Source organism: Bison bison, unplaced genomic scaffold (assembly GCF_000754665.1).
Source record: "Bison bison bison isolate TAMUID 2011002044 unplaced genomic scaffold, Bison_UMD1.0 scf7180017864252, whole genome shotgun sequence".
Lineage (NCBI taxonomy): Eukaryota > Metazoa > Chordata > Mammalia > Artiodactyla > Bovidae > Bison > Bison bison.
This window is the reverse complement of record NW_011494824.1, coordinates 4,169,993-4,182,073: the sequence shown is the minus strand read 5'-3', so window position 1 is coordinate 4,182,073 and position 12,081 is coordinate 4,169,993. Positions and strand designations below refer to the sequence as shown.

Below are 12,081 nucleotides of genomic sequence, written 5' to 3'. Positions count from 1 at the left end.
TTTGCTACTTTTTTTTTTTTTTTTTTGGTACCCAACGATCTACCTTGGATATCTTTCCAGGTCAGTACATGTAAATCAGTGGTTTTTCAACTAAAAGCAATTTCTAGAAACATTTTTGATGGTCACAACCTAGGCGGAAGTGCTCCTGGCAGCCAGGGGTGCTGTTAAACACCCTCAAATGCATAGGCAGCCCCCCTTCACAAAGAATTTTTCACTCCAAGTATTAATAATGCCAACATTAAGAAACCCTGATACGAATCTACTTATTTTAACCATGCATTGTATTCTGCAGTTTCTTTCACCAGTCACGTAACAATGTACATTTAGATACATTTTTAAAAACTTTAATTGTACTGTAGTTGCTTTATAATGTTTTAATTTTGCTGTACAGCTCAGTGATTCAGCTGAACATACATATATTCTTTTTTATATTCTTTTCCATTATGATTTATCATAGATGAATTATTTAAGGTATACTGATTTATGCCCATTAGTGAGTGTTTCTCCCACTGACTTTTCACTCAGCTCCAATATGCTTTCTCCCCCAAATACCTGCTAGGTCACCAGTAGCTTCCTAATTTCCCAATCCCTTGGCTTCTTTTTTGGGTGAGGCCACTTGGCCTTTCTGTGACATTTGTCCAGGCCCATCCCCCTTCTCCGGGAAGCATGCCCCGCCCCACCCAAGGCTCCGCCCCACCCAAGGCTCCGCCCCCACCTAAGGCCCCGCCCTCACCTCGCTGCTCCCTGCTGCCTTGCTGGTTTCACTCTCCCTGGATGGCCAACCACCACCTTCCTGAGCTCCAACGGCCCTCAAGCCACAGTGCTTGGCGTTGGTGATGTGAAGATGGACTGAGAAGGTCCCTGCCCTGGAGACCCCCTGGTCTAGGAGGCATGTTGTACAAAGTGAGACATGCCCTAATCAGAGTGTAGGATAAGCCTGCTGAGTGACTGAATAGATGATTAAAGTGTCAAAGATTTTAAAGGACAATAGAAAATGTTTTCCCTTCACGGGTTAGAATTTATTGCATATTTTATCTTCATGACTGCTTCTCCCACCACATAGATTTAAAAAAATAAATCAAGAAAAAGCCTTTCCTCCCTCTTTTTTTTCCCCCTGCTTTGAAATGGCAACTGCATTGTTTCATATTTGCTCTTCGGGGAACGCGCCTGGCCTTGGCCACAGCAGAGAAAAGATCAAATTAGAGAGCAAGCCCGCCTGCTGCAGGGGGGAAGTGAGACTGGTCCTCCCTCTCCTTCTGGAGTCTCCTTCCCCTCCCCCGTTTGTTCTTTACAGACTCTTGGGACTGTGAGGCCATCACCTCCCACTAGCCCCTCACTCTTGCGAGGGGTCTCTGGGAGCTGGCAGAGTGCTGCTGCTGTCTGACCCTTATTTCCCTGGATCAAGGAACTTTAAGCCCCTACCTGAAAGCTGACAGCAAAGCAAAGCTCCCCCATAAATCCAGTTCATTGCTCCAAGTGGACTCCTTAAGCATGGACTGAATGGTCTCTGGGTTGGCCCTGAGAAACACAAAGATCAAGGGGCCATGGCTCTGTCACTGAGGAACCGGAGGAAATGGTAGGTGGGGGGCACATGTAAGCAGCCACTTAGAATGCAAGGCAGAATACAAGTAGCCCTACAGAGAGGACTGAGCCAAGTTGGTTAAGGAGAAAAGCGGGGAGGGGATTAGTTATGACGGGATCAAGCAAGGCCCTTGAAAGTCATTTCCCCTCTCTCTTAGAAATACGAGCAGCTTTGTTTGATGGATTCTTTCAGTTTGAACACAAGGAAAGTAGGATTTTGGAAAGGAGGGATGACTCGTTAAGAGAGCTAGACTCTAGAGTGCGGTTCTACCGAGCGGCACATACATAGTTTGGGTAAAGCCCTGAACCTTAGATGAGGGAGTTTTTGTTTTTGTTATTCAGTCGCTAAGTCATGTCCAATTCTCTGCGACCTCATGGACTGCAGCACACCAGGCTTCCCTGTCCTTCACTATCTCCCGGAGTTTTCTTGAACTCATGTCCACTGAGTCAAGGATGCCATCTAACCATCTCATCCTCTGTTGCCCCCTTCTGTCCTCAATCTTTCCCAGCATCAGGGTCTTTTCCAATAAGTGGGATTTTTTTTTTTCTTACATACTTATCTCAAGTCTTAATAAAAAATAGAGTCACCTTTGCCCCCAAATACTCAAGTCTGAACAGCCCTAGTTGTATGTCATGGATCTTAGTCTGACTCATTTCCGTTCAAGACCATTTTGTGCAAGTCATATTATCTAATTCTGAAAGGCACACCCACTGATCAGATCTGTGTAGAAGTTCTGTAGGGCTCTATTTGTATTTCTGATTCCTTAAGTTGAAGCCAGGTGGGGTCCTGAGTACATGAAGGACAAAGCTGGGGCAGAGACTTTTCTTGTAAAGTACAAGTCCTGCTAGGCAGATGGCAGAAAGGAAGCTCTGACAGATGTGTGGGTTTGTGGAGGGCAGCCCTAACAGACAGAACAAAGCAGTTGGTCGAGTGGCTCAGTGAACAAGGAAAACAGTAGTAAGAAGCAGGGCTGGAGTTTGCTCCCGGTCTATAAACATCCATTCTCTATCTCCCCAAGTCGAGAAGTACGTGAGCTAGAGTCGGGAAGCACGTGGGGCCTGGCTCCAAACACTCCCAGAGGGCTGCTGGGCTCACTTCCTGTTTCTGTGTAACCAATGACCACATACCCCCAGCTCTAGACAGCACCCATTTATTATCTCCCAGTTCTCGAGGTCAAGAGTCAGGCAGGCTGAGCTGGGTTCTCTATGTAGAGTCTCACCAGGCTGCAGTTGCTGTGAGAGTCAGTCTGCCCTGGCCCCTGCAAGCTTGCAGGGAGGCTCTGCCCTCCACTCTCAAGGTCAGTGGCAGAATGCGGTTGCTTGTAGCTGTAGGACTGAGGTCCCAGTTCTCCCCACAAGGTGTTCCCAGCTTCTAAAGCCCATTCTCGTCTTTGCCCTGTGACTCCAGAGCCAGAAAGAAACTTCCTCTAGCTGAATCCCTTTCGGGGCTGGAATCTCTGATCTTGCTTCTGCTGTGAGCCAGAGAAATCTCTGCTTCTAAAGGGCTTGTGATTCACTTAGGCCACCCAAATCATCTTCCTCTCTTGAAGTCACTGATTAGTGATCTTCATCACATCTTCCCTTTTGCCATGGAAGTCACATAATCCTGGGAGTAAGGCCAGGGGCAAAGGTCACGGGGCTTAGGATTCCAGCAAGCACCACTGCCCAGGGTATGGTTCCATTTGACCTTGAAATGATACCTGGAGATCCAGGGCCTCAGGCCCAAAAACTTTCACGTTTTAGGGGTGAAAGTGGTGGTGAGTGACACAGAAAGGAAGTGTTCTCCAGGAGGCAAATTGAGAAGGACTTTTGGAGGCAGAATCAGAGGAGGAATTCGGCTCCAGCATGTTTGCTGAGAAGATTTTTTGAGAGGCCCTGGAAGCATTAGAATAATGAAGGACAACATGGGGTCCCTGCCGTTTCAGAATCCACAAGCTAGTACAATTATGAGATCTCTCCTAGACTGGACATCCTGTCCTGACCAAATGAGTACCTCGAGAAAGCTGCAAAACTTCAGGAAAATGCTTTTAATATTTTACCAACCTACCTGAGTGATTGCTGCTGCACCCGCCTCCAACTTTCTACTAAAGGGAGTCACTCAGGCCCTGAGAAATAGGGACTTCAGAGCCAAGGCTGTGGTTCTGAAAGGGCCCCAAGGCCTCAGGGTGCTCCAGCAGAAATGGCAGGAGACCAGGGCCAAAAAGCCTCACATTACAGGGAAAGGGCCTTTATGGAGGAGAAGGGGTCCCAGGAGGCTACCTTGCTCAGATCCATCATAAACTATCAAAGGTGGGTAGTGCCCTGTGTTATTTCAAAATATCTCCAGAGTCGTGAATTCCTCAGCCTCCCTCATAAGGCCACAGTTCTTTATTTTACCTTTTCCCAATGCGTAAATTCTTTCCACTTTTTTCATTCCTTTGTGGAAACAAAAAGCAAGTCCTTCACACTGGTTTCACAATAATATGTCATATATAGCTTTCTTCTGAGCATTCAGATAACTAATGTTTGGAACTTTTCTTATTACTCAGTAGAATCTGGACCTGGGCAAAAAGTCAGATAAAAATGGAGCTCTGGAAAAGCTATCTTCAGGAAAATGTGGGAGCAAGGGTAGTAGGTCAGATGCTTTCTGCTCCCTTCCCCTTTTAGACAGGCTGCCGGGTGCGGTTTTATAGGTTGCTAACTGAACAAGGCCCTGTGTCTCCTCCATCTGCCAAGTTATGCTTCTTGGCCCAGAAAGGGCATCTTATTCTAATTTAAGTAAGGTACTCTGTAAACTTGTTGGGCCCTGCCCTTTGCACCTGCTCTCTTTATCTTGAGCTTGTGAGCCACAGTGAATTAGGTGACAAGTAATCAATCTCTTAGACAGAAAGCAGGGAAGGGGCAGTGGAGACAAGAAGGAAACCCACGGAAACAATTCTTAGGAGGAATCAATAGGAAAAGGCAGGGAGATGGGAAAGAGGTGGTCAGTCATAGCACCTCCTAATTAGAAGTTTAGGAAACATGGCTTGCTCTGTTCAGCAACCACAGACTAGAAAATAAGCACTGTTTGTACAATAACACTTCATGTTCAGTCAACTTCATAATTGCATTGTGATTAAGCTGATAGATGTAGAATTAAGCTGAATGTCTTGAATGTTACCTTTTTTGTTTAGTTTGTTTGTTTGCTTCTATTGTTGTTTCGGTCTGGTTTGGTTTAGTGTGGGCCCTTGGGATACCTTTGTATATTCCACAAACACTTCTTGGTACTGATTATGTTCACAGCACTCTCCTAGTTCTTACATATAGTCCTCGTATAGAGTGGTGGTCAATCTGTAGAGTACCTAAAAGTCACCTAGGCAACAGGTTAAAAATGCAACTTTCTGGGCCCTCCCTCCATACAGCTGCAGCATCTCTGAAGCTACAGTTTGGTCAAACACTCAGGCAGTTCCAGAGATACAAGGACAACCCTTTGAGAAAGGTTGCTAGAGGGATGAAGAGTATAACCCAAGTTCCATGTCCTCAAAAAGCATGTCAGGGAAGTAAAATGTAGACATATCTCAAAATTAATAATACACAACAGTGGATGCTAAAGAACTAGGTGAGTAATAGAGAAAATAGGTAATAGGTGAGATATCGTATGGGGAGAAGAATATTCCTAAACAGAATTTTCAGAAGATTTCAAAAAAGAGATTGGATTTCAACTGGGCTTTTAATAGAGGGAAGAGGGCATTTCAGGTGGGGGAAATAGGTGAATAAAGGCATTGCAATCTCATGCGGTGACAGCTCAAAGCAACTTAAGGGACACTGGACTGGTATCCCCTCAATGCATCATTGGTGATCCCTCTCGAAACCACAGCCTCATTCTTCTTCCTTATTAGGCTGTTTTTAAGAATCCTTCATAAGAGGTTGCAATGTACATGTAAAGAGAGATTAATCCATGTTTAAATATACGCATGAGTTATGTATAATTTCAGCCTGATTTAAGTGTCTCTATTGTTGAAAAATTATATGGATTCCAAATGGCATCCGATTATTAAGTTCAGATGCCAGAGCCTTTCATTAACAGTGAACTTTTGGGGGGTGTACTTTTTTGGCTTTGTATACATTCCTTCAGAAGTGGTAGGCCTACAGACATCTCAAGCTACAGTGCCAATCAGTGAAATAATGGAAATGGTCACAAAATTAGATGTGAAGTCATTCTCTCAACCTTTGGCAGTGTGGAGCCTTTGTTTATTCACATACCCCATATCTGCAGTTCACTTTTTTTAAATGGATTACCAGCCCAAGTGTTTTGATGGGAGAGTATTTATACTTGTGTTTTGTAGTTCTTTCTCACTCAATTAATTTTGAAAATCAGAACACAATTTCAGAATATATATTTATTCAAATCAGAAGGAAATGAAGAGAATTCTCTCTTTTGCTGATACTCATGATAAATACAAAATGAGGAAAATAGATAGTTGTATAGTATTGCATGACTCTAAAGTACAAGTCACTGCCATGGGTTTTTTTAAGTGATAAATAAATGTTACATGGCTTTAGCTAGAGAGTGTATCGAAAGTTTAATATTTATAACTGCACGGATAGAAAAACTGTTAGTGGAGATAAATTTATTTATTCTTTACAGGTACACTCATAACTTGTCAACTTTTAAAAATCACCAATTATTATTCTATTCATGTGTTCCCAGGACAATTCTGAGCTCTCTGAGCTACAGCTAATACTATATTATGTGAGTGATAGTGTGTGTGTGTGTGTGTGTGTATTTGAAGAAACTGTTCTTATGACCTTGCTTCTAGAATGTGACCATGTCAAATACTTGGGATTACTTTAATCATAATTAGCATTAATTTCTAGCAAACTGATCTTGACTGTTATACGGCCATTCTCAATCTATTACATATATGTGTGTATGTCTGCGTGTTTGTATGCACATGGACAATTTTTTCACATATGCATCATATTCTAAGTTTCCTTGAACAGCTTTCCCAGCCTGGTTTCACAGAGATTGCTCATTTAAGAATTGGTCTGCTCTCTCTTCTCCTCACTGGAAACACTTTTCTCTCAAGCAAGGTGGGTGCCTCCCAGGACACTCTGCTTTCCTTCCTGTCTTGGTTCCTACGCTGTTGTTTGTGCTTCTTTTGCGCATTTCTCAGGATCTAGCAGACAGCAGAGCACGTGTCTACTACTCTGTAAATTCTGTCCTGTACCTTGGCAGGCTTTGAGTCCCCTTCCTATTTCCAAATTAATTAGCTTGTGGATCCCAATATACAGACACACATGCACAGGCCCCTGGTGTACTCCTTCCTGCTCACAAGGATGTGACTTCTTTCTTACTGCTTGAACAGTGGATCTCAATTCACAGCTTCCAGACAGTACATGGCCAAAAATTCTAAATATTTAATCTCTGGTGCAGGTTGAGTACAGTTGGCTGATATCCTTTCAGTTAAAAAAAAATGTAGATGAAGTATGAATATACTGCTAGGTTTTCATCTGCATTAATAACTAGTATTTTCCAGATACAATGTTTCTGCATTTTCAGGGACACAGTCTGATCAAGATTCTGTACAGTATTCACTGCTTCACACAATATGCAGTTCCTGAGATAACTATATAATTTTGAATGCTGAAAAGTTTGCTTTTCCCTCTCACACATCTGTTTTGCTTTATGCAAGAGAAATTTCTCATGCCAGAATGACTTTCAGTGGATGTAGGCAATCTGCTTTATGTTGAGCCTCTGCAATTCACAGATGCAAATGTTTAAAAAGCAGTGAGGTTAACATAGTTATTTCTCCATCTGAAACGTCCCCAGTCACTACTTTTGTCCTTAAAAAAAAATCTTATTGTGTTATAAATCCATTGTGTGTAATTCTTATAGCGTTGCCTCATAATTCTCCTGTAAGAATTGAATTAACTCTTCAGTGGCCTCCTAGGATGAATTTCAAGGTCCTCCTAGTTTATATTGCTAGTTCCACTGTGTCTTCTTAATAGAACTTAGGTTCTTAGGAAGAGAATAAGGGATGTAGTTTCATTACCCAGAACAGAATCCCATTAACCAAAAGAGCCACCCCCTAAAAGTTTAACCTTATTAATGTGTGCCCTTTGTTATTAAATCAACAAATATTGCTTTACTCTGCAAGGAAGTATGAGCAAGGCAAAGATAATATATGGATGCCCACCTCAGGAAATGTGCAGTCTAGCTGGACAGATGAACCCTAAAATAACAGACAGACAGTGCATGCTGAGAGTCAGCTGTCCTTCTTTTCTGCCCCAGAAGAAGGGAGAGCCCTCCGCTTGTCACACCCAGTGCTCCAGGCACATGCTCCAGACCTTAAACTGAACCCAGCCGTTCAGGGCCTGAATTTTCCACAGCAGTGTACCTAACTTTTCTGGTATAGCTAAGTTGTTGTATGGTATAAAGCCTTTTACATGGTAAGAAGTATGTTAACAGTTGGTCAAGCATTCAAACCTTTGAGAGCTTGAAAGAGATCTAACCACAATCATTTTCTGATACAGTGGAACATGGGAGTGTCTGGTGGTTGAAAGTTCCTGAAACTCTCAAAGCACAGGAAAGCCGAGTGCACATTCTGGTTGAAGATGTTTGATGGAGTCCCTGGTGGCAGTGACTGTTTGCAGAAGGAAGCTCTTATGTTTTCTGAAAACACATCCTCAAGAAAAGCTTGAAAGCCATTCCATGCTAATGCAGTTGAGTGATTGAAGGTACAGCTCTGTTGATGTCTAGGATTAGAATGGCAGAGTGCATCCCCCAGAATATGAGCTCACATGGAAAAAACCAGACAAAATCCACCCTCCACCCCCACCCCCACCAAACTGACTGTTGGCAGAAACCTGGTTTGCTTTTTGAAACCGAATGTAGGTTTCCAAATTCTCTAGACAATCTCTTTCCAAAGCAAATGAGAAACAAATATCTCAAAGGCACCAGCTTCATGATTTTAGTTCAAAGAGTTTTCACTGTGCTGTTTCTGTCTTTTCATAACTAGGCTTTCCCTGAAATTCTTGTACCAATGGTCCTAGAAATTCATGGAATCGGAGAGCTGGTTTGGGACGCAATTGGAATCACTTCCATTCTTACTTCCCCTCCTGCCCCGACTCCCTGCATAACAGGCTCTGTCTGTGCCCATCTCCAAAAGAGAAATGACTGTCCTACTCGGAGCACTTGCAGGACAGACAGATTGACATTCTGCCTCTGTAGGGAGATGGGGGTGGGGGAGGTGAGGCATGGGGTGACAGGAAGTTGGAGGAGTGAGTAGAGATGAGGAGAGCAAGTTTGCAAAGGGTAAGCTGGGGAGCAGCGCCTTTTCTTCTGAGACAGCAGATGGACCACTGTCTTCCTGATCCAGGGTCCAGGGGAGAGCTCGCCACGCCAGCTTCCTAGATTGAGGTTTTGAAGGGAAGCAAGGGAAATGGACAAGGGATGATGCTTAAGCCCTGCTTGTACAGTCGACACCTTCCAACATCCCGGCGGGTGCCAACATCCCACTGCTACCCTCTGAGACCCAGGGTGCTAGAGTCAGCTGAAATCACAGGGCCAGACAACTGGCCCGGGGCTTAAGGTGTACATCAGTGGGATGGGGTTCAGGGCCAGGTCCACAGACCTGCTGAGGGGGGAGCAAGGCAGGCCCCAGGCCTCACAGACAGGTTGCCAGGACGTGGCTGTCAGAGCTGGATCCCAGGGGCAAAAGCCTGCAGACAGCAAGTGTGGCCAAATGCCCGGTACCAAAGAGCTGCAGAGTTGCTGCTCATGGCTCTGCCATCTCCAGCTGAAGGCAAAGAAGTACTACTCACACGGGAGCTGAGCCAGACCTAACAGCCCCTACTCTCCTCCCCAGACATTGTCCAGAATCACTCATGTCCTTGTTTGTTCCTCATTTGTTCCAGCTCTTTCTGGGGACTGGCCCTCAGTGTAGACATAGGAGAGAGTCACCCAGGATCCATGCTGAAAGGTCTATCACCAGATGCTTCTCCTGCTGCCTGGAAGTGGGCCCTAAATCCTCTCCGTAAGACTTGCCTCCCCGATGAGCATCCCTCAGTGAGAGCTCGGTGCTGTTGCCGATAGAGCCAGGCCCGAGTCCACCCTGCAGAGGACCCCAAGTGGGGCCCAGCCACGGGGTCCAGGCCTATTTCCTGACCTGCCCACCACTGGCTCTCCTTCTCAGCCATGCTGTGTTCTTCCTTTCCCCCCAAAGATGCCATATGCTTTCCTGCCTTTGAGCATTTCCACATGCTGTTCCTTTTGCCTTGACTACCCTTTCTTGCCTTCCTCTGCCTGATCCTTTGGGATCCAGTTCAGACATAACCTTCCTCAGTAAAACTTTCTCCACCACCTCCTTTTCTGGTAGAATTAAGTCCTCGTTGCTCCTTCCTCAGTGACCACTCACCATCTATATGTACCTCTAGCCCTTTATGGCAGGGTAGTTCATGCACGTTTTTGGTTAGATTCCAAACATCTCAAAGACAGGGACCTGAATGTCTGTCCATTCATCTTTGTGTTCCCTCCCAGCAAAAAGATGGTAATTTACACATCTTATTGCAAATCTGTTTGTAATTGACCCAGAACCTGGTTTGTAATTTACACCTCTTATTGTAATTCTGTTACCTGAGATGCGAGCCTTTAGCACTCATTAACATTTTAGCTCTGACTCATTGAGAAAGTCAAAAGCAAGGGCAAGTGGAATTGCTAATATTTATGCCTTTCTATGTGCTGCCTTCATCTCACTCCACATCCACCAGGAGGGTCAGCCGGGACATCACTGGCCCTGCAGACAGGGAGTGGACAAGGGGGGCGGGTTCCCTCCAGTGACACTGCAGAAGGGGTGGGGATGTCAGCCAGTTCTGAGAGCTGAGCTGAGCTGTCCTGGAGATGGAGAAATTGGTCCCTGGTGGCCTTCCAAAGTATTGGGCTTTCTGAAGCTGCCCGTGGCTCAGGAAATCAGGTCAAGGCTTTCATGGGAGCGCTTCTCTGTGCTGGGAGGTATAAATGCAGCATGAGATGAGTCTCCCTCTGCCCAGTACAGGCTGTGCTCTGCGAGCACGTGCTCAGAGCCAGCTACGCACACAAGGACGTTTCCTAGGACAATGCCCTCCTGGCCGCCCTGGAGCTGATGCAGGCCTTGTCAGAAAAGTGGCTTAAAAACGAGGCAGAGTCAGACATTTGAAAACTAACTGATGTCATAGTCCGTTCATGCTTCGTAACAAAGTAGCACACACTAGGTGGCTTATAAACAGCAGACATTTGTTCCCCACAGTCCTAGAGCAGGGAGGTCCCACTTCAGGGTTCTAGAAGGTCACGGCCTGGTGCAGGCCTGCTTCCTGACCACAGCCGGGCCTCTCCCTGTGCCCTACGTGGTGAAAGGGGAAGAGATGTCTCCAGAGTCTCTTTTATAAGGGCACTAACCCCATTCATGAGGGCTCCACCCTCTTGGCTTAAGCACCTCTCAAAAGCCCTGCCTTTTAATACCATCATCTTTGGGGGGATAGGATCTCAACATGTGAATTTTGAAAAGACATAAACAGTCTTTTCAAACACCCCGACCACAGCACTGGGTATGTGAAGCTATTAGAGAATTAATGTTCTAAGAAACATTGTTCATCTTTGGCCATTAAGTTATTAAAAATGTGATTATAGAATTGTGATTATGCTTTTATTTTAAAGAACCCTTGTCTTTTATAAAAATATATTAAAATATTTTTAGGTAAATGTTATGATGGCTGGGATTTGCTTTGACACAGTGTAGGAAGGAGGGGGAAGCAGGTGAATATGGAAGGTTGGTCACAAGTGGACAAATGCTAGAGTTAGGTGCCTTGGTGCTTGTTATGCTGTTCAGTCTGTTCTTGTGTATGTTTGAAATTTTTCATAATAGGATTTTCCCAAAGCATTTAGGGAAAAAAGAGGTGGAAATAAGGTCACTGTGTTCTCATCCCCTCAATTCTTGGATTCTCTTTATTATGTCTCTTTGCCTCATCCAAGATCACCTCTGAGGGTTAGAGAAGAGGACTGACGTTATTGGTTTCTCCAGCACCTTCTTAAGCGGCCTTACTTCAAGCTTCCCAAGCATGTTTAAGGCCTTTGTAAAGAAAATGCTTTTCCTCCCCATCTTGGTCAGGTGGGGTTGGGGCAGCCCTGAGTCCTGGATAGCAGGTCAGCACTGGGCCTCACCTCCTGCTGAGACTCAGCACTTACCTCTCCCTGGAGTTAATGGGAGAGATGCCTTGTTGATGACAGGTTATGGAAGAGAAATGTACCCCTTCATTGTACCTGTATACCAGGGGAGCTAGCAAGGGTACTGTTTGTATGAAAGACCCCTCTTTCATGGGCCTAACTCTGCTTGGAAGCCAACTGATGAATATGTGTTATCTGATAGAGCCTGGCGACCACCAGCCACGTAGGAGCAGACAGGGTGGAGGGCAGGCTCAGCACTGAATTATTTAATCTCTCAAATGTTTCCATTTTGTCTTCCTCCACAGACTAGATGCTCTGAAGTCCATTAGCTTAATGTTTTG

General features: G+C 44.9%; 1 protein-coding gene across 1 annotated transcript in view; it reads left to right on the top strand.

Moving 5' to 3' along the window:
* The window catches only part of ARSB (arylsulfatase B), a 176,982-nt gene that overhangs the window by 135,213 nt on the left and 29,688 nt on the right, over positions 1 to 12,081 (top strand). The window lies entirely within an intron of this gene.